This window comes from Sprattus sprattus, assembly GCF_963457725.1.
Source record: "Sprattus sprattus genome assembly, chromosome: 10".
In the NCBI taxonomy this organism is placed as follows: Eukaryota; Metazoa; Chordata; class Actinopteri; order Clupeiformes; family Clupeidae; genus Sprattus; species Sprattus sprattus.
Window position 1 is genome coordinate 20996322 of NC_137908.1, and position 22396 is coordinate 21018717.

At 41.4% G+C, this 22396-nt stretch overlaps 1 protein-coding gene across 5 annotated transcripts in view; it reads right to left on the reverse strand.

Annotated features, from left to right (window-relative positions):
• atp2b2 (ATPase plasma membrane Ca2+ transporting 2) overlaps positions 1-22396 on the reverse strand; it is an 86382-nt gene that overhangs the window by 59723 nt on the left and 4263 nt on the right. For 4 of the 5 annotated variants that reach the window (XM_080846399.1, XM_080846397.1, XM_080846400.1 and 1 more), the window contains exon 2: positions 21704-21770. The gene's annotated coding sequence lies outside the window, so the exon portion shown is untranslated. Of the gene's footprint in view, positions 1-5903; positions 6192-21703; positions 21771-22396 lie in introns of those variants that run through there. The other variant, XM_080846398.1, reaches the window with a different exon arrangement.

Here is a 22396-nt window from a genome sequence, read left to right on the forward strand (position 1 = left end):
ATTTTAAATTATCTCAATCTGCTTGGGCTGCAGAATGGCATGAGCCAATAAACAGCCCTAATACAATCTTAAATATTGTAATACCATCCAGAAATGACACCTAAGATCACATACACATATTACTGAATACAAATCTGTCACAGAATAACCACATATACACTGTTCCTAGCCAGCAAACACACCCTTCGTCTTGTACCTGCAAGGTCATTTGAAGACAAGAGGGGGAAAAAACCACAGGCATTGCCCTACACTTGTTCCAAATCATTGTGCAAAAATCATTAGGGTGCTATTGTTCTAATTAAATTCAGCACACAGACCTAGCTTACAGGAGAGTAGAGAGTGCCACGGATAAATCGGTGTCGCCCATGCTGATGAATCTACCTCACCCATAACAAGGAGAGCTTGGGGGGGTCAGCTAGAAGATTAAGCCCAAAGGGCAAACCCCAGAGACAAAGCCCAGAGACTTTTTCAAAATAAAGTCATTGAAGAACTAAACTTTGTAAATATGTTTAGCATATGAATGGCCTTCAGGGTTCCCTTTGTCATGAAAATCCTGGAAAGATCATGGAATTTAAAATTTCAATTTTTCAGGCATAAAAAAAATCATAAAATTCAGTAAATTCAATTAAAGTTTTCGAGGTCATGAAATTAGATTTTGTAATGTGTATATGAAATGAAATTAATGATGTTGTTGTTCTCTTCCATGGAGAATGTTTCATTGTGCATATTTCTGTAGGTTGAATTTCCACTTTACTTAACATAGCCTACCTAGCCGTATGGAAAAGGAATGGAAAAGGTTGTTACATTTTCATTGAATAATGGGAAGTAAAATACGCAAATCTGTATACTTGTAGGTTGCAAAAGGTCATGGAAATTTCATTAAATGTGCTTGTGAAAACTCCTTGAACATTTTTCAAATGTTGTCAATGAAAATGGGTCGGAACCCTAGACATAAACAAGGCATTATTTTGCTGTTAACACATAAATATGGTTCCAAATGGTTTCAGAGACTTTTGCAGTAGGCATACTCTGGAAAAAGAGATCTGATGAACTTTGGAAATCATCCCAAGTAACCAGAGGTATATGAAACATCTATCATTTCACACACCTACAGTTGTTTGCATGAACACTTGCACTTTCATGCTATGCTTTCTGTGACATTCCTTTCATTTTCTAGCTAAGGGTAAACAAAGTGCTGAAATAAGAAGCTGAGCAATGACACTACTGACTGGCTTAACGACCCAAAGCAGTTACCACAACCACAATTAGCATAATGAGCAGGATGAACTTAACTTGTGAAGCTTAGCCTAGAACTGATGACCTAATCTCTATAACAGTAATAGTATCAGATAAATGTGAAATTTAACCATGTAACCATTTCGACTGAAAAATAAAAGTAGAAACCAATGAACATGCCCTTGTTTTAACAGGTCATGTTAAAAGCCTTATCTAATGGGAATAGTTGCTGTTGCTCTTTTCCAGTAAGCCTGTAACAATAAATGCTAAGCGTTTACTTTAGGATCTGTGGGTCGATGTACCATTGCATGTGAGCTCTGCCCTCTAGCCAGAGCTGCTGGCAGTAACAGAGTGACAGTTTGTGTTTGTTGATGGTGACAAGGTGGAACTAGCCATCAACTGCCTCCATCCTCCATTACTCACCCATCAATCACACTATATTTAGCTTCCATTCGTGATCCTACGGATTTCAGTAAAGGCAAGTATGGCTGTGTCTAATTCTATTCCGTGCGGTACCACTTCCACTCCAGGCTACACCCCAGAACCTCATGCCTGGCCCACCACAATCAGCTTTCTCACACATGCAAGCCTCCACTTGTGCCAAGGATTCATTCGAGTCTTGAAAGCTAGTATGCCATCTATGTATTATGCATAGAAAAGACAACATGAAACATATCCAAGGAAAGACAGGCTACCAGGTCAGGCAGACACAATACTTGCACTCACATAAAAACAGTTACAAGACAAGTTGAATGTACCCACAAGACTTTTGCCACAACCCCTACACATCCATATAATCCCCAAATGGCAATAGTAGTTAATTTATCCATTCCTGAACAGGGTGCAGTTGTGGGGCACCAAAGAAGGATGGCTTGTGGGAGCAGATGCAGTGGTGCTATGGCACTAAGGGGCAGATGCAGTGGTGCTATGGCAATAAGGGGCAGATGCAGTGGTGCTAAGGCAATAAGGGGCAGATGCAGTGGTGCTAAGGCACTAAGGGAGGATGCAGTGGTGCTATGGCACTAAGGGGCAGATGCAGTGGTGCTATGGCAATAAGGGAGGATGCAGTGGTGCTATGGCACTAAGGGGCAAATGCAGTGGTGCTATGGCAATAAGGGGCAGATGAAGGGGCAGATGCAGTGGTGCTATGGCAATAAGGGGCAGATGCAGGGGTGCTATGGCAATAAGGGGCAGATGCAGTGGTGCTATGGCACTAAGGGGCAGATGCAGTGGTGCTATGGCACAAAGGGGCAGTCTAAGGAGCTAATAAATAGCCTGTAAGCAGAGCCTGCAGCACCTCAATGGAACATTAATTAAGGCTTGCTCATAGACACGACAAAGGACAAAACTGACTCCCCTCTCCTCTTCAACTTACCTAAGGGCTTCTCTTTGCTCTTTAGTATTTTGTTTGTGTTCTCCAGTCTAGAAGGCATTTCTTTTGCACAACTTAATTTGTTTAAGTAATTAAGTAACGTTAGCTCAGTGATATCTGAATAATATGGATACTAAGGCCAGTACATTTGCATATGCTGCTATCACGTCTATATTACTAGACTGTGTGCTAGTTACAGCACTAGTCTCATTAAAAACTGTGTGTGCACACAGTACATGGAGAGAGAACATAAAGAACAGACATTTTGACAGTAGGGAATAATCACGCTTGCTGCATAATTAGGGCAAGGTCATACAGTGAGAAAGATGTGTACGGTGAATGTGCATGCATGTAGACATCTGCACGTGCATTCATTTCTGGGTGGAGTTTTACACTAGCACAGCTCACATGGGTCATCCTATATTCTACATAGGGTGTAGTTTACAACCAATTACATGCTCTCAGTGAATCGTGGAATCACGTGACACCCCCAACCAGGGAACCAATCAGCACCTGACTCATTATGACCCATAAGCCTTGCTTGGCTAGGATTAATAATATACATGTAAGCAACTGTAATACCCCTTCTTAAAAACATAAAAACCAAAAAAATATAAAGAACAATAAAAGCAATACAGTGTAAATTAAAGTAAAAGTAATTCACATGTTGAATAATAATCTGTTATTGTCCAGACAACAAAATGATAATACATTAGTAAGCCATAGATACAATAGCACATCAAACATCGTTTTTATGTTGCACTAATCCAATGATTAAAGCAGGCAATGAAGTGACATTTCATCCCCTTTATCAGCACTTAGTGCTGCATTGCAGCTGCCTGTGGGTCAGAACTAATTATCATACCTGCCTGAACCCCAATCTAGTGTACCACATATAAAGTGCAGTATCGAAACGGTCCAAAATAATAGATGCGCTCTATAATTGGCTACATTACCATTGAAGGAACACAACTCAGGTGCACACTGAGTCACGATGACTCTATTATGCCAGGGAACACCCGTCCATTTTTATATATGCTGTAGTTGCTTTATATTACATGGACACTCATCTGGTCAAAAAAAGAAAGAAAGCTATTACAATTAGTGTAAATGAATGCAAAGAAAGAGATGAATCCAATAAGTTAGGCGGGAATCTCTGTTACTTTAGGTGATGAGGGGACAAGAAACACTAACATCTGTCATTGCGCTGTTGTCATACCTCACAAAAGAGCTTAGCGGGGACATGATCTGACAAAAAGGGGCCAAATTCAGCTGCCTACTCTCCTCTATCCTGCCTTTTAAACCAAGCTAACATTACAAAGAAGATTCTTATTTCAGTATCAGTACTTTCAATGCACCTACCTGTTTACCAGGCACATCATCACATTTAAAAGTCATAATGTCATAATTTAAATGCCTACACCCTGACTACACACAAACACACCCACACACACACACACACACACACACGCACACACACACACACACACACACACACACACACACACACACACACACACACACACACACACACACACAGTGTTTTAACAATGTTAATGATAAAAAGGCTGAGTGAGAGTTACGACACTTGTAGTGGACAGTGCCGTTTTGCCCAATTTAATCTGTCATGACAGCAACATACCCACTTGCCTCTAGGACCATGGATGATGAGTAAGCTAGAGCGCATTCCCAACAATAAAAGTACCCCGAACCAACAAGCAGCACTTATCCGTCCTTTTTTTCCCCTCTGAAAATTAGATAACAATCTATGAGTCAGCCTTGCCGCAAGGAGATCCACCACCACAGAATCACACCACTTCAAGCCTGCACTCCAACCAGCCCAACAGCAGAGCAAATCAACCTCAAAAACTAAGAGAAGAGACGGATGAGCGCCCGACAGCCTGCACTGAACTGCAGCTGAGAGAGGGCTAGATTGGAACACTTGTCTAAAAGAAAATGCAACCTTAAACAGAGCTAATTTATACCTGTAGCCTTTTCACTGCACAGGACAAATACGGACAAATTGATACGGCGCAAGAGATGTACTTGTTTGCATTACCTGTTCCACTTACCCCCTGCCCTTGCAGACTACCAACTGCAGTCCCCTCACACAGGCACAGTGACTCCACAACAACAAAATAGCGGCACATAGCATATGTGCATCATCACAAGAAAAAAAACAGTGTGATAGTATGAGCCGTGTCTCTGTCCTTCTGTCTCTCTTAGTCTTTACCTCCCTTACTAGACACATCTAACCTTTGCCTCACCGCTGTCCCGTTTCTCTTGACGCAGTGTGGTTTGCATTCCTAGAGGCCACCGCCATCCACTCCTTTGGGAGAAGAATCAATTTCCTCTGCCTCACGGAGAGAAAACGAGCCAAAGAAATAGAGGACAGAGACAGAGCTAGGGAGAGAGGAGAGAGAAAGAGGGCTCGTCTAATGAGAGAGAGAGAGGGAGAGAGAGAGGGAGCAAGGAGAGGGAGAGAGGGGAAAGGAGCAACTTTTTGCTGCCCTAGAAACAGCGTCATCCTTCACCTGGAGCAGCAGCAAAGCGTCCCTGTCCTGTCGACACCCGACAGCCGGTCCTCTCGCCTTACTCAAGTCTGCCCCAGAGTTGCCCAGCAGAGGCTATGCATTTTAACAAGGCTCTGACCCATTCACATCACAGTCACCTGTCATCTGAGCCTCCCCCAAACACAAAACAGAGAGGAGAATGGAGACAGAGACCGGCAGGGAGAAGAAAAAAAGACACAGGAGGCAGAGCTGATGTCTGGGTATGCACCCCCCCTCACCCCTCACCCCCCCAGTCTTCTGGTAGGCAGATGGACAACACAGCTTTATGAAAAGGTGGGGGCCACAAGGGGACAAACGAAACCTTAAAGGACCCTATCTGGCTCGGCAAGAGAAACCCATCACTATCCATTCTGTTTTATTTCTCTCCTCTCTAGTCTCACTCAGTCTCCCATCCACTGTCATGAAAAAGCACAGAGAGAGAGAGAGAGAGAGAGAGAGAGAGAGAGAGAGAGAGAGAGAGAGAGAGAGAGAGAGAGAGAGAGAGCATGTTCACTCACACATACACATATTACCTGGCAGCCCCTCAGTCAGACACTACCCGGCACATTTTCCCTTCAGACAGCAACCAGTTTCTCTTCAGCACCAACCAACTCCCAAACATAATATATGCACAGGGATACAGAGAGAGGAAGAGGGGAGAAGGAGACAGAGATAGATAGAGAGAGAGAGAGAGAGAGAGAGAGAGAGATTCTTTTTCTGCATGCAACACAGCTGATACTTACTTGGCAATGCAATCATCTCAAATCCAAAATGATTTCAATTACAGCCTGGCGTAATCACCATTCAGCATCTGTAAAGGCTGGATAAGCTGAAGCTACATTACAGGAGGCGCTGCACATCGACTGTACCATGTCACCGCACAGTAGGGGGGTGGGAGAGAAGAAGGAAGGAGGAGTTGGACAGCCCTGCGGAATGCCGAGATGCAGATAGGTACAGAGAGAGAGAGAGAGATTGAGAGAGACAGAGAGAGAGAAAAGGAGAGAGAGAGAGAGAGAGAGAGAGAGAGAGAGAGATTGAGAGAGCAAGAGACAGACTGAGACATGTAATGGCAATAGAAAAGAAAAGTGTGTTGGTATAAATGTGCTAAAGGTGTTTCCTGACTTGAACTCAGATGCTACACAGACAGTGAAAATGGAAAAGATGTGTAAAGTGAGAGCAGAGCAAAGGAGGGGAGAGGAGAAGGGATGAGGCTGAGAGACAGAATGACAGAGGGAATGAGAGGAAGGAGAATAGGAAGAAGGGATGAGGCTGAGAGACAGAATGACAGAGGGAATGAGCGGAAGGAGAATAGGAAGAAGGGATGGGGGTGCCTTTTTCTGAGACAGATCACAGAGGTGAGAGAACACAATGTCCTCCCTCCCTCTCCCTCTCTCTCTCTCTCTCTCTCTCTCTCTCTCTCTCTCTCTCTCTCCTTTCTCTCTGTCTCAATCTCTCTTGCTCTCCCTCAGTGACAGAGCATCCCCAGAGACTGGGCTTCTGGAGGAGGCACACCAGTAGGAATATGCCACTTCATTGTGAAGGGGGGCGGAGAAGGACGTGGAGGGGGACAATTTTCAAGGACATGCAGTGTCAGAATAGCTTGCGCCTCTCTGTAGGCAGCCACACTGGGCAGTGTACCAGCCCCCTTTCAGCACACACCGCTGCACAAACCCCTCTCAGATCTGCCCATCTCTAGGCACTGTATGCTTGGCTCCATACCACATGTACATACACACCTGTCACACACTCACAGCCAATGCTGTCTGACAGGGAAAAGTATGCTTACAGAGAAAACTTCATTCTGGAGTAGTCCTAACCCAACTGCGCATGGCATACATTTGACAGTGACAACCTTTAGGTCTCTCAGTACCAAGGTTATCATAAAATCCTATGAGTTGAGGCATGGAAACCTATGCCAAGCACTGAACACGTTGTCTATGTCGGAGGTTTCCTAAAACATCTGCAGCTTAAACTGCTGAATCTCTTTCATTAAAAAAAATGTCTCCCCTCAGATAAGTGGATTTGTATTTATGTGATTTGTGATCCTTGAAAACATAGCAGTTGTACGGTAAATCACAGTAGGACCCAGAGATGTTATGAGGACAGCCTGCAGCTCACTAATTAAACAGCGTACGGTGCAGTGGGGTGCTCCTGTAGAGAGAGACTACTGTTGCAGGACAAATGGAAAGTGCATGTGGAACCTATAATGTGTGTGTGTGTGTGTGTGAGAGAGAGAGAGGGGGCGAGAGTGAGAGAGCTTGTGTAAGTGTGTATGTGTGTAAGAGACATATATATAGTGAGCCAAACGGTAGAAGGTGGAGGGAAGAGAAATTAAGGGAAAGAGAGGAATTTTGTAGGAGGTGATAAAAAGAGCAAGAGAGGAGAGAAGGAAGAAGGGCAGAGACAGAGAGATAGCAAGAAAGAGAGAGAGAGTGAGAGAGAGAGTGTGAGAGAGAAAGAGAGAGAGAGAGAGAAAGAAATTGAAGGGAGAGGCAGTGATGAGGATCTAACACAGCCGCTGAATATCAATGCAGTACTTGCCGGATTGGGCTGCAGTGCACCAAAAAGTACAGGTGTGGGGGAGAGGCAAATGGAACTCTGTGGAAACTTCCTTCAGACCTAGGCTCTGCTCTTTCACATGATCACACCATGGTACTCCCTACCTTCAGACCTAGGCTCTGCTCTTTCACATGATCACACCATGGTACTCCCTACCTTCAGACCTAGGCTCTGCTCTTTCACATGATCACACCATGGTACTCCCTACCTTCAGACCTAGGCTCTGCTCTTTCACATGATCACACCATGGTACTCCTAGCTGACACCTTGTTTGTGGTATGGAACTGTCAGAGAATCGAATGCCAAAGATGACAACATTAGGGTGACCAGATTTGAGTTAGTAAAAAAGAGGACACTTCGTCGCGGGACCCCGTCCCCTCCCCCCTGACGAAGTTTTCACATCTTTTCCACATGCAGATGTCATGTACTATTGTAAACAATGCAACTACTGGAGGCGGCAAGGTACTCAGTGTTGCCAGATTGGGAATGGCGAAGTATTGTACCAAAGGCTCAAAATTATCGTATTTGTAGGATAATTATCATACATCTGGCAACACTGGGAAGGCAGTCGACCAATGACAGTTCTCTGTACAGACAGAGCTCGCGCAAGAAGGGACATGCCCTTTCCAAAACTTGTGAGGACGTAATATCTAGTTTGTTTAAAACCCAGAGAAACACAAATATTCAACGAGGCAAAATCCCGGACGATTTCCGAATCCCTCCCGGACGTATTTTTTAAGGTCTCAAAAAGTGTCCAGGTAAAAGAGGACGTCTGGTCACCCTAGACAACCTGCACGCTCTCACTGCCCACAAAGGAATCCTTTCCCGAAGAACAGCTGACTCAGAGACATACTCAGTCCTGATCCATGCCAGATGATGGCCCAGTTTGTTCCAGAGTTAGCAACCTCATCTCTCCCCAGCACCACAACTTGAGAAAGCAACGCTCTGTTTTAGTATGGTTTTCCGAGTCTGTAAAAGGAGGCAGAGTGCACAAATTGAATTGTGGAGATTTCAATGAATTGTATCAGATGCACCTGAATTGACTGAATCAGACCAAAGTGAAAAGGGTTGGATTGCACTGCCTGGCATGAATACTTCAGAGCTTTGGTTACTGCTTCAGCCTGTAAGGACATGGCTAGCCGTTAGCAATTACTGTCGCAGGATGTTATTCAGTCCCTGGATCCCCAAACCATCAGGCCCTGCACCAGTTACCCCATCCCAGCCCCACCCCCACCCCCTTCTCAGCTTCACTGCTTGTGCAGCAGCCACAACCCCCAATACTCAACTGTGACTCATCATTGGCCACCTGTATGGTGGAAGTTCTCTACAGGAGCTGAAGAAAGATTTAAAACCCCCAACCAAGTCCATCATCCGCCCCTCCGCCCACTCTTCCAGCAGCGTGGCAGAGACACTGGAGAGCTGCGGCAGGTAACGTGTCTAATTAGCTGGCCACTACAGCATGCAAGGGAATCTGTTTCCAGGAGGATGCACAGAAGCATGGCAGAATGTGGGAGCACTGAGGGGTGAGTGTTGAAAGGGAACGCTCTAGTCCTCTCCACACAGGCTTGATTGACAGGGTATTGCATGCCTTTTTTGTGTGGTGAATGAGCCTCATGCCATGTGCACTGACGTTGACCGCTTCTGCTGGTTGGTTGAGGCTGGGGCCGTTTGTGAAATTGCATTAAGAGAGGCATCTAAACTTGTGTCAAGCTTCAGAGTGCTGTTTTTAATTGGCAAACCCCTCTGTGCTGACAGGCAAAGCACCTCTCTCAAACCCAGCTGGTTTATAGTCCCTTGTGTGGATGCGTGCCATCCTGTGCCTGTGTACTCACTCATGTGTGTGAGAGCGGGTGTGCACTGTTTCATTTACTCTGTCAGTCTTAATGAAATGATCTTCAGTCATGTGACACATTAGAGACATTAGCTCAATGCTCTGGGGTCACTCTCAGAGGACATAACATCCTCCCACTGGCATTGATTAAAGCTGGCTCAGGTTACCATAAAAGACCCAATGAATTCAAAAGTGGTTCTTTTAGTAGCTTGAGTACTGAATACATTATACAGCCACATGAAATGAAAAATGTTAAAGTTTATATTCACATGAAATGACACCAGTCCAATCTGACGTGGATACAAATATTTTTACATTACATTTGTGTGTAAATGTTATAAAGCACATAAGTGCAAAGCAACACTACTGTAACTGGCATTCCAAGAGGCCTGTTAATGTCTGCGGGTGTTGTATGATACACTCTGAAATATCAGAGGGGATATGTATGATACACATCTGCCTCCCAATGTGCTCAAATGTTTTATGTCAAGCTGAGACATAACCATAACCAACGGCTCCTCAGAGTGCCATCTGAGTCCAGAGCAAGGATTCACTTGACCTTTGACCCCTTTTTAATCTGTGTAGGAGGACACACACCATCCTCCGACATTTCAATGACCCCTAGGAGCTGTGCTCCTAAATAAATGACAGATTCATTGCCCGAGTCATCCAAAAAGACTCAGCCTACCATACCCAGGCCTGGCCTCTACGTATGCAGGGAATCCATCTCCACCCTGTAGCCCAGTGCTGTATCTACATCTCTCTGTGGCACTGCAGTTCTGATGATGTTACACAAGGCGTTCATCTAACGGTTGTTGTGAGAGGGCAAATGTCAGTTCTCCAAATGAAGGAAGAAAAAGTAATAAACCTGCCTTCCCTTCTGCATTGGTGATGCCTCTGTCAAATCAGCTGCCAGGCAATGATATTACAATTATGTAGGACTATTAATTAGCAGCAGAAATTTGAAAGTCATACTGGTATATAAGCCAGTGACAGATAACAGTTCAGTGTATTTGTGTAAAATGCTAGCTGGGGAAACATGATACACAATATTTATTTTTGTGTTCATTGTTCAAATGCATAATAAAATTCACACGAATAAGAATGACTTGAATAAATAATCACAAAGGCCAGTCATGACATGTTATCAATGTGAAAGTGCAATGTAGCTTTATTACTATGGTTTAAATACTCCCCTTTAAATACTCCGTGTACTTGTGATGACAAAGCTCTTTTGTGAGTAGTTGGCTGGTAAGCAAGAAGCTAACGTAAAAGCACTCACAAGTTTTCGACAGTATCTTCACCCAAAGGTACCAGAAATCTCTATTAGGATCCGACAAAGGTTAGTATGTCAATTTTTCATGAAACTAAACTGCTTAGCTTTTATGGTAACTGACAGGCTGCCTCTGATTAGTGCTAACATCTAGTCTGCACTCTAACGGTTTCACTTTTTCTCTCAAGAGAAGTTGCTCAGAGACATAGACCCTGTAGTCATCAGCATTGTCAGACTCAATTGATTTTAGCAGTCTCTATGGGACTCCCCCTTCTCTCTCAAGTTACTGGAGGGTGAGCTGCTACAGCAAAGGACTGTGACTAGCATTTTCTCCAAGTAATTGGTATTCATAAACTCACTTTTCCACACAAAAGATGAGAAATCCATGCTAATCTTTTTCTACCTTTGAGTTTGGATTAGGAAATTAGATTAAGTGGATACGTTTAAATTAAATTTCCCGCCGCATCCAAAATTACTGATGCAACATGGCAGGAGAGAACTATGAAAAAATGCTAATGTTCAGAGGAATAGAGCATACTGCTTTACTCACTTTACCAAATACTTTAATAATTGAAAGTACTGTTTAACATTATACTAACACCCACACACTCTGACAAAACTGTCAGGCCTTCTGCTACTGAAATCTGTATTTGTTCTGTATCTAGTGAGGGTGAGTCCGATCTCATCACCGAACAGCTCAGAAAAACTCTACTCTATTCTATTATGCACAAACAGGAATTTGAATTCTCAAATGCAAAGTCTGACCTTGAGCCTCCATGATACTCTGCAGTGTTGCCCTGCTGGCCTCATTAAGGGAATTGATGTAGCCATTATAACCCTAGCACAGTATTCAAGGCTTCATACCAACCATTCATAGGCTCCTTAGATCACCACATCATAAACAAAACAGTTAGCACCTCGGCTGCCAGCTCTTCAGAGGGGATCTTAAGTGATGTGAAAAGGTTTGGCCAAGGTGCGTTATAAAGGTGCTCAATAATGGCTGTTATCCTGGGTCCCTGATCTTATGCTCAACATTCAAGGCCTACCCACAGACTATCTGTCTGTTGAAAGTGTTACTGTGAATGTCAGGACGACTGACTATATCCCACAGTAACAATATGCAGCACTGAGAAATTATTCTAAGGGTCGCGTGATACCCTTTTATCTCTGAGCACTACTTTCAACATTTGCTTGTTCGTGGGTCTAAGTGCATCAGAAGACTTGTAGCATATCAAATCAATCAATCTTGTATGGATTATTTAAATCCTCTGGACAATTTTACTCTCAATTTTACTCTGGATGCATGCAGCTTTTGAAATGGGGGCTTATATACTGTTTGGGGTCACACCTGTTGTCTGGAAACATCTTTTATCACATTTTGATCATTTCAGGAGTATGACTACCTTACACAACTACAGCAACAAAATGATACAGCACCTAGGCTGAACAGGGCTGCTTTACAAAAACACAATATGGAATGAGACGATGAAATCATTCAGAGCAAACACAAGAGAACAAGCCAACAGTATTAAAACCATTAGCAGAGAACAACAGCAAAATAATGACTAACAGAGTTAGAAGAGATCAGGAGAGAAGCCAGAGTACAGATTAAGGGGGAGAGTTTGGAGTCCTGGTATGAAGGAAAGGTCTGAAAGAGACTGTTGGAGAAAGTTCCAAAGTTCTGTAGCGGCTACACAGAATGCCCTCCCACCCATTGAGGATCGAATGAAATGGGGGTGATGTGACCTTAAAGAGAGCATTACTGAATTGACCAGTAGGCAAAAAAGAAATATCACGTCTATCGTACCACTACATCAGCACAGCATTTTAAACCATAAAAACAATAACATTGCTTTAAACAAAACAAAAAGGAAAATTGTTCTCTGGTGTATCTGTATGAAAAGCATAATGCCGTTTGCATTGGTGGAAATGTCTTAGAACTGCAAGAATGGTGTCCTACAAAGTTCAGTCCTGGGTCCTGTTCTTTTTATATTACACATGGTTCCATTTAGTAAAATCATTTCATATTAAAGAGAAATGCAGAGACACCAGATACTGATATATCCTTAAACTGCATGCAGAGAAAACAGAGATGTTTCTCAGTGGAGGTGGCACATACAAAATAGTACAGGTTCTGCAGAGCCCCTTTACATAAAACTAGTTTTGAACCCCATATTGGGTTGGACACATCCCAAAGTAATCTGATATTTTGGCCAAGAAGATGTATCAATCATTTGTCTTTGTTAGTGAACAAGGGTGTATTTTTAGTGTCACCAAATAGTCCCCATGTGGTTCGTCCATGTTTAGTAATCTATAGCCTATACAGATGTCATGCTTTAAAAACAACATCCAAGTCAAAAACCAAGTAGAGGATGGGTAACTCTCCCCTCAACCCTTTAAACATAATCATATTGATTTATTATCAACCTCTAAACATAATCATTTTGATTTATTATCAACTGCATTGCTATTGCGGCAGAATAAAGTACATGATTTCATACCTTCTCTGAGGTGATAATGGTGCCCTCCGTAAAATGTAATCAAAGAAGAAGGAGACACAAGGAAGAAGCACTAGCCTTTGGGTCATCCCAAATTAGGGGACCGACTGTTTCTGTATATAACTACTTCTGAAGATCATTATTTGAAGTTCAACATTTTGATAAAAAAAAAAGATATTACAAATAATCAGTTTAATCTGACCGTGTTCAGAAAAATACAGAATATAATTGGAAGGATACTTATTCCAAAGGGAATGTGTATTAGTAATACAATTTGTTCTATTAATTAAACAAAATATAATTTGTTGGACTTCCAAGTACCTTGACAAATGCACTGACTGAGATATATGGTTGTTTGAAGTATTTAGTTATCTTAAAATACTTTTACATGTTAATAAAATACTGTAATCTGAAGGGTATTGCGATGGCATGATGTGCATCTCCTATACCAAATTCACCAAAAAGACTTTACCACAACTTCCAAATTCATCGCCACAAATGCAAATCAGGTGAAGAGAAAAATATGAGTACTGCGGTTTGAATCGAAACGGAATGTTTAGGCATCCAACATAAACGTCAAGCCAAAAAATAGAACAAAAGCCTGCTGACAAAAGTCAAGGAGGTTCATGATGTAGTATGCTGACTGGAATAAAATATATGAGCGTACGTATGAATGTAAGGAAAACACAGTAGAATGAATGTAGCCTAAGATTGCAGTAGAGTCAAAATTGTGGCCACATTAGCATGTTCATGTTATATAAGGTCAAGGGAGATCACCACATACACACTGCAGCACTACCAGAGAATCCCCAGATGAACACATAGAGAAATGTTTAAAAGAAATAGTGGGTCTTGACCATTTCTGCTTTTTGTTAGGATACTCTCTCCAGGGACTACTCTCAGCAGATTAGCAAGGTCATGAGAGTGAGAGGAAGACACCCACAGATATGCTAAGAAATAATCGAATGTGAGAGAGGTCATCAAAGGAGGGTCAAATGGAAGCAAAAAGAGAGGGGGAAAGACAGACACAGCAGACATAATGCCACAAAAATGATAGGGTAATGGAAAGGATGCACAGAACACATACAAGATATAATGTTAAGAAAGAGAGAGTTAATACATTTAGAGCCAGAAAAGAGTGGGAAAGACACCAAATTATGACTCCCTTCTGTATCTTACTCCCTACTAGGAACTGTCAGCCAAATGAGAAAGTCTGCTCCACTCAGGAATGACAGGGACGTCTTTCTGACATGCTGTCGGCACAAAGACAGCAGGCATGACACTACAAAACCTCCACTACATTTTCATTAAATATTGACAAAATGTACCCATACAATAAGTTTCAAAAAGTTCTTCCATAACCAAAATATTTCAATCATTACAATCAAGCTGTCAACGTCTATCTCTGTCTCTCTCTTTCTTACAATTCTCCACTTTTACTCAATTGTCCATTTTTTGGATCAGCAGCTTTCACCATTGAATCACATCAAAGAAGACAAAATCCCCCACTATCTGACCACAGAAGACCTACTTTTACTACTGCTATTTCTAAACAATTAGCAATTAAAGTTTAGTTATAAATTAACAATAATCACAGTTTTTACAAAGCAAACATCTCATCTTGCGAGTGCAAACTGGGAAGAATTAAATATCAAATAATGGGACATTTTATATTTGGAAAAAAACAGACTGAAAGCAATATAAAAGCAAATTACAAGACATACACAAAAAAGGATATTCATTCTATTATCAGGGGAGTGGAGTTTTCTTCGCGTAGACCATTCTTTTTGTATGCATTGGGAAATCTCTAAGGCCATTATCATTGACTGTCTATATCCGCCTAAGTATATTTATAAACTTTATAAAATGTTTTTGACGTAGAAAATGCTATTTATAAAGCAGAACATGCTGTTCAGAGTACTGCTTGTCTACAGTTACAGTCAGTGTACAACTGCTTTTGTATTCTTTGCAGGAGGATATCCACCAGAATATCAGCATAATGACACCCTGCCTGCAGAGTCAAATATAGCATGGTGACTTCTGCAGTAATATACACCTCTATTTCGAGTGTCCGGCTACATCCATCATCAGGCTAGGAATGACTACAATGTGACAGCTATACAGCTCAACACATGTAGTCTACAGACCTCCAAAAGCCTGGTGTTTTTGTGTTCTGAAAGGGCTTTCTCCCAAACAAGGCACGACAGTGAAATGGAAGTATAGAGCGCTGTCACAAAGAGCAGAAACAGAGAAATGTCCACTTGTGGCACTATAAGATTCTTTCCACATGTGACAGCTGCTCCAATTCATTTCACTAAATGAATTCCAATTTGTCACAGTGTTCAATACAACATATTCAAAGTAAAGTTCAGTTTGTTCATGAGGTTAGGATGTCATTTTCTTTATCAACGCTAACTTTCACCTTATTCAGAGCATTCCGTAACAACAACATGCAACCAAGCAGTCCTTGGGCTTCCTGACTCCTAAATGTAATCTATTCAGATTGATTTTGCAGAACAGTATCCATTTCCTACATGGATATGATGGTGATGATGAGATGATCAACCCACTGTTACTGGAGTGCAAAAAACAGCAGCAAAGTCTTCAGACAGAAAGGAATTTACCATCATACTCTGCACACAGGAAATTCTACTAACAGGTTTAAGTGCCATAGATCTTAGCGTAGCTACCCATACAACTTGATATACCCTGGAGGGAAAGAAAACACCATTAGCCAGCACTCAAGAAAAAACTCTGTGAGATCAAGATCAGACTATGGATCGGATCTAACATCCATGTGGCAGAAATTCTAATAAGCCTGAGTGTGTATTCCACCTGCAGCATTTCATGTGTGCTTTAGTGAATCCTACACAGTACTGCTTCTTCAGTGCGGGGGGTCATTAACAAGCCACTATTGGCCCAGGCTAAACGGCCACCCCCTCCTCCTCCTTCTGCGCCATGATCTATGCATTCAACTGAGTAATCAGGGCACTTTAGCATTAAGATCATTGAGCCAGCCCAGCCCTGGAGCAACCTCCGGCCCTGAGGAGTCCTGCCACTGACTGTACATCTTACCACACTATGGGTGACACTGACACGCAAAATGTGTGAGAAGGCTGATCATCTCCTTAAGGACACTTTGCAGCAGAATGTGTTGTTAATTTCAGTGCAGGTGCAAAGTGAGACTCTCATGTAAATTCGTTGTGTTTTTCAGATTCAGATTTAAATCCTAAATCTTCAGGTACCGAGGGTGCATTTTGTGTTCAGGGCACTGTCACTGAACATATCACTGAACATGACTATGCTGGCAATTTGCACAATAAAGTCACTTAGAAGGCGTTTCATCCTGTCTGTGCATATCTATTTGACACATTCCACTGGTGAAAGGTGCTGTGGCCTCAAAAGTTCCAGTTGCTTAGCAACAAACCAGACCCGGCACTGTGAATGATGATCATGGCACAGCTCACAAACATCTTTGCTGGGTCCGCTTCTAACTGTGCTTATAGAAGGGAGTCAACTTGGTCGAGACAAAGATTGAAGATTCTTTGACAACATAATTGAGCTAGTACACTGCAAAAAATGCTTTTCTAACCTAGTGTTATTACTCTTATATTGAGATGAAAAAATCTAGTTGGTCTTGTTTCTAGCTAAATTGTACTTACCTAGTTCTTAACAAGCCAAATTTGCTTAACGCACTGGCAGCCAAATTTGCTTGTTTTAAGCAAAATCCTGCTTAAATATGTAATTATTTGTCTTAAATCTAGAGGGGCATTTTTTGCAGTGTATGTTGAACCGGTATGGTGTTCTTCAAAAACTTCTATTCACATCTTAAATAAGATTAACAGCAGGACGCATTTTTCCAACAGATCTGTGCATTACATGGAATCAGCATTAACAAGCATAGCACTTCAAGTCTGTATGTGAAAGTTAAATGCTAACCAGAAATGTAGGCCAGGATTAGGAAAGTAATCAAGGTCATTCAAACCCTGTGCCATGGATCTTGCTTAGGCAGGTGTCTGTAGGGAATGGAATGCAAAATCAGCTATGAATGTTGATACATTATTCCATGACAAAGAGCTATATTATAATAAAACCAGAATATCCTGCCTACATTATCACCAACTAACTCACACTGATGAAACACATCTGACATGTCCATGGGATAAAACACCATTTAGTCAACAATCGTGAACATCCCAGTGAAACTGTCAATACATTCACATTTAAAGCATTCGTCAGCTAAGTAGCTGTTTTTCTCAAGGGCACACCCAAGGACAACAGTGCAGCATTTAACACAGGGAAGTCTGGAGGTTTGTGGTTTTATACAAAATGTAAAATAAAGAGGTTTAATATACAACCCAAATGAGTACATCCTCAATTCATTGCATGAAGAGCACCACTCCCGCAAACAGCACTAAAAAGAAGAGCCCTGAGAGAGGGTGCAACAAGAGAACACATGACTGCATTAATAACAGCTTGACTATCTGAGATGCCTGCTTCATGCCAGCATTTTGAGAGATGGCTGCACTGGGACGTCGACACAACTGCAGCAGCACATCTCTCATCTTGGCGCCTGCATGCTCCTCTGCTAATGTAGCAGCTCCACAGCCCAACTAGACAATAGAGCAGGAGTACAGTGTTCACCTGTACGGTGTTCATTTTAGGACATCCTCAGATCTCAGACTCAAGAGTCAGACTCAAACGAAAAGGCGTCAGGTCTCAGACCAAAAGTCGGCGTTTTGTCTGAGGCTGACGACTTTTGGTCTGAGACCTGACGCCTTTTCATTTGAGTCTGACACTTGAGTCTGAGATCTGAGGATGTCCTAAAATGAACACTGTACAGGTGATTAAAGAGCAGGCAAAAGGTTAGGCAGCCACCGCGGTGCGTGCTTGCAATGCTTCTCTGCTGCTGACATGTCTCTGCTGCAGACCAGATGCCCGTGTGGCTGACGGAACAGCTTGGTAACACAGTCCACTAAGTGGAAGACATAACTATATGCATAGACATACATATAGTTTTATAAAACTTAATTGTTTGCTTGTTTGAGTGGCATTGCTTCAAAGGATAAAAATAAATGATTCAGTGAATCTCAATGGCAATTGCTAAAGAGAGCAGAAAGAAAAGTTGTGACTGACAATGAAATTAATGTAGATGCTTGATATCCAAAGGAACTCAGAATTACTTTGGCGATGACATTACCTTTAAAACATAATACTATGTAGTCATCATTTTAGTATTGGGGATGATTGCATAAGACAGACAGACAGACTGAAGCTTCACAAGGATTTCATGGACTTGTTTCTTTTTTTACTATCATTTGAGAATGTACTGTTTTTGTCATGTCACAGATAGTGCATTCACTCTGCAATGTTGTATGGACAGAATACAGACAGCAGTTCTAATTGAAGAACACTGAAACCCACTATCCCTGACCTAGTTATCAAACACCTCCACATGAGCTTCTCATTCCACAAGGACTAGCACAAACACAGAGAGAGAGAGAGAGAGAGAGAGAGAGACTGCAAATTACACTGCACGGCCACGCTGTACAGGCATGTGAATTAAAAAAATATAGAGGAAAGACAAATCTTCATCAACAATGTTCAATGTTCAAAATCACTGTCTAATCACGGGGAATTAGTATATTTGAGCAATTGCCATGGACATTCACTGAATAATTTGATTTTATCCTTTGAAGCAAAGCAACTCAAACTGGCAAACAATTATGTTTCATAAAATGATTTGTACTTTTCCTTACTTATTTTGACATTTTGTAGCAATACAGCAGATTAATATTATATACCTACAATGTATGCATTGTCTATGAAAATAGTCCCTGCACATGCCTGTCATTTCTAAATGAGCTGAGTGTTCATTAATTCTCTACGGCTACAGCAATACACCACTCAAGTTGCCTTTTCCTACCAGGGTCAAGCTTGTCAGCTTGAAGGGTTTCTCTGCTTTAGACCATCGGTGGACATAGTAGTAGACTGACACATGAACACATTCTGCCTATGAAAACGTCAAGAAATATCATAGTTAAATAAGTTAGCTGCACTGCAAAGTACAGGAAATAAGATGGGTTAATCTGTTAATGTGCGAAAGACGACTTCAGGCATTCCAAAACAATGAAATACTCATACATTCCTTTTGCATTTTGTGAAATGTTTGGCTCTAGGACAAAAAGTAATGAAACACACAGAGAAAAGATAAATCTCTGGTGGGCAATTCTTTTATCTAGATGCTTCATATTAACATCCAGCTTTGAAAGGTGCCAATATTAATATATATATATATATATATATATATATATATATATATATGTATATATATGTATATATATGTATATAGTTACGCCTACCACAATATGGCAATATGGCAAGCTGAAGGCTAATATTAAGCTTCCTTCCTGACACTCTGACAGTATCTCTGTTTCGATGGAGATGCAGCAAGGCAGTAATCATGACAGTCATGACATCGTCAGAAACCAGAGAATTTTTTGAGACCAATAAGTAAACAACACAAATATGTTGATGTAACACATTTAATCACAAAGGAATGTTAGCTATGTAAAGTGGCGCTGCTAGCAATCTAGCGTACATCGGCTATAGTACCCTCAATATGGGCTCAAAGACATACATATTATTTTGTTTCACTACTAATTGGTGCAATTACATTTTTTAGATTTAAGGACGGAGACATTTCACTTAAAACACATATATCAGAATAGTTATACCCCATTAGAGAGTAAAGTGTTGTTACTATGGCCAAGATGGAAAGGTAGGGTAGGTCATTATAATGACCTTGAAATATTATATTCAATGACAATATATGACAAGTAAATCAAAACGTGTTCAAATTAGTTTTTCTGGCTGACCTTTCTAAAGTTTTGTCACACAACCAAATGGTTATCATGCATCAATACCGTTTGTGTTATTATTGAGTGGTTTGAAGGTTTCCTTTACTCTTAAAAGATCCATCTTAACAGGATTACTAATTACATCCAATGTGATTTGTGTTGAATTGAGTACACTTACTAAAAAACTTCTCTTAAGTTTCTCTTTGAATTAATAATGCAACGTTTTCATGCTGTGGCTCCATTTCTATCAGTGCTAAGGATACTAAGGGAGTTAAATCTATCATCTTCAATAAAATATTCAGCAGAGAATGGCGTGAGCACTTCATCTTGACCTACTGTATCTCCTGCTGGTAAAACATATGATCACACCTGCATACCTACCGGATGAGGCTACACATATAGAGCATACTTCATCAGTATAATCAAAACATGTCTTCAAAGGCTATGAGCACGCCATCACTTTCAGCGAGATAACTGCATCAGAGATCTGTATGCAGAAAACTGTTGCACCGCAAACGGTTGCAAATAGCATCTGAAGGAACATTTTAGTTATGGTTTCAGGAAGTAGCTAGAGGGTAAATGGCCACTATACATCTGCAATACCACCACAACTACCTCCTCTAACAGCACTGATAATGCGGTTTATTTCTGTTTTATCAATCTAGATGCAAGATAAATTGGCCATATTCTACTGTATAAACCCTCCACATAAACCCCATTCAAATGAAGAAAAAGCTAGTTATTTGTGCTTCACCACAAACCAAAAAACTATTTAAAATAAGCAGCAACGTATGTGAAATCAGCAGATCAGAAGATACTGTATATATGAAAGTTCTGCACTTAATTAATAAGCCACTGAAAGGTCAAAATACTCTTCCAGTTGCTGTGTAGTTGTTTCAGAATTATGGTATATGTAATATGTGACAAATGTGACAGTTGTGGTGCAATGACATATGGTAATAATATTGTCACCAGCAATAACGGGTTGCCCATATTTCCACATTATGTACTGTACTGCTCATCTGTATGCTCACCTGAGTGGCCCTTACCATAAATCCCTACCAAATGGTTTAATGGCCTCCTCAGTGTGTTCGTAGGTAAAATTATGCGTTTGCTCTACAACTCTGACTTTCAGAGTGGAGGTGAGAATTGTGTAAGTGAACATAAACATCCCTGTTTTACACCCCTGTAACCTTGTTTATACCCCTGAATGAACGTCCAGTCAAGGGTTTCAATGACACGACAGCACTGGAGAAAACAACAACAAACAGATGACAGGGGAAAAAAGAGTAAGCTCAATATTGGTATTCTCAGCAGAAAAACCGTATTGATAGTAGATGGGCTAAGTAATAGATCCAATACCAGCAGGACTGAGCAAACATCATAAAAAACTGGGCCTCTCTCCCGGGAGACAAAGGCTCATAAATGTCTTCTCTTAGAGAGCAGAATTGTCCAACCAGACCAAGGCATTTGCTGCAACCCTCCCAAATAACTGTAAATAGACTTTTCAGAGAGGGCTTACCTTTTGTTGAGCAGTTATTGCTGAAGCTGAATTATCAAATGCCCATTTAACTCATCATGTGATGTCCCTGGGGATGATAAAAGAAACATGCTGAATTTATGAGTTACTCCAAACAGAGTAGATTTAGTTTATCAATATTTATCTAAACCTTGCTTGTTTTATTACCACCATTCAAATACTTAACCATACTTTTATTTCAGAACTAGGTCAAGAATTCTTGAAAGAAAATGATCTCCTGCATTAAGTACAGATGGCTGAAAACAGTGGCACACAAAAAGCCTTCATCTGAGATTAAACGCTACTCTTCAACTGTCAAATCAAGACTGGCCACGATTGTAAAACCAAACGCTAATGTGCATCAACCCATCTCTCCAGGGGCCACAGAGCTATTTGCTGGAAGTATTGAGCCTCCATCCAGAGGCACCCTCTTTTCCACTTACGTAATTATTATAAACAGTCAATTAATTATACACTCTAATTGAACCGAGTCACCCCTGCAGTGGGATACTGCTTGTTCTCTATTTTTAAAGAGGCAGACCTCTTGTGGTCAGTTCCACTCAGGTCCCTCCTGTGTCCTCCAAGTTCAGACTACATGACTGTAGTAGATAGCATCTGGCCAGCCACTCTAATGGGTTTCTAACTTGTTGTTTGGGTCTGCTATTAGCATTATTAAGTTATTTATTCTCTGTGGTT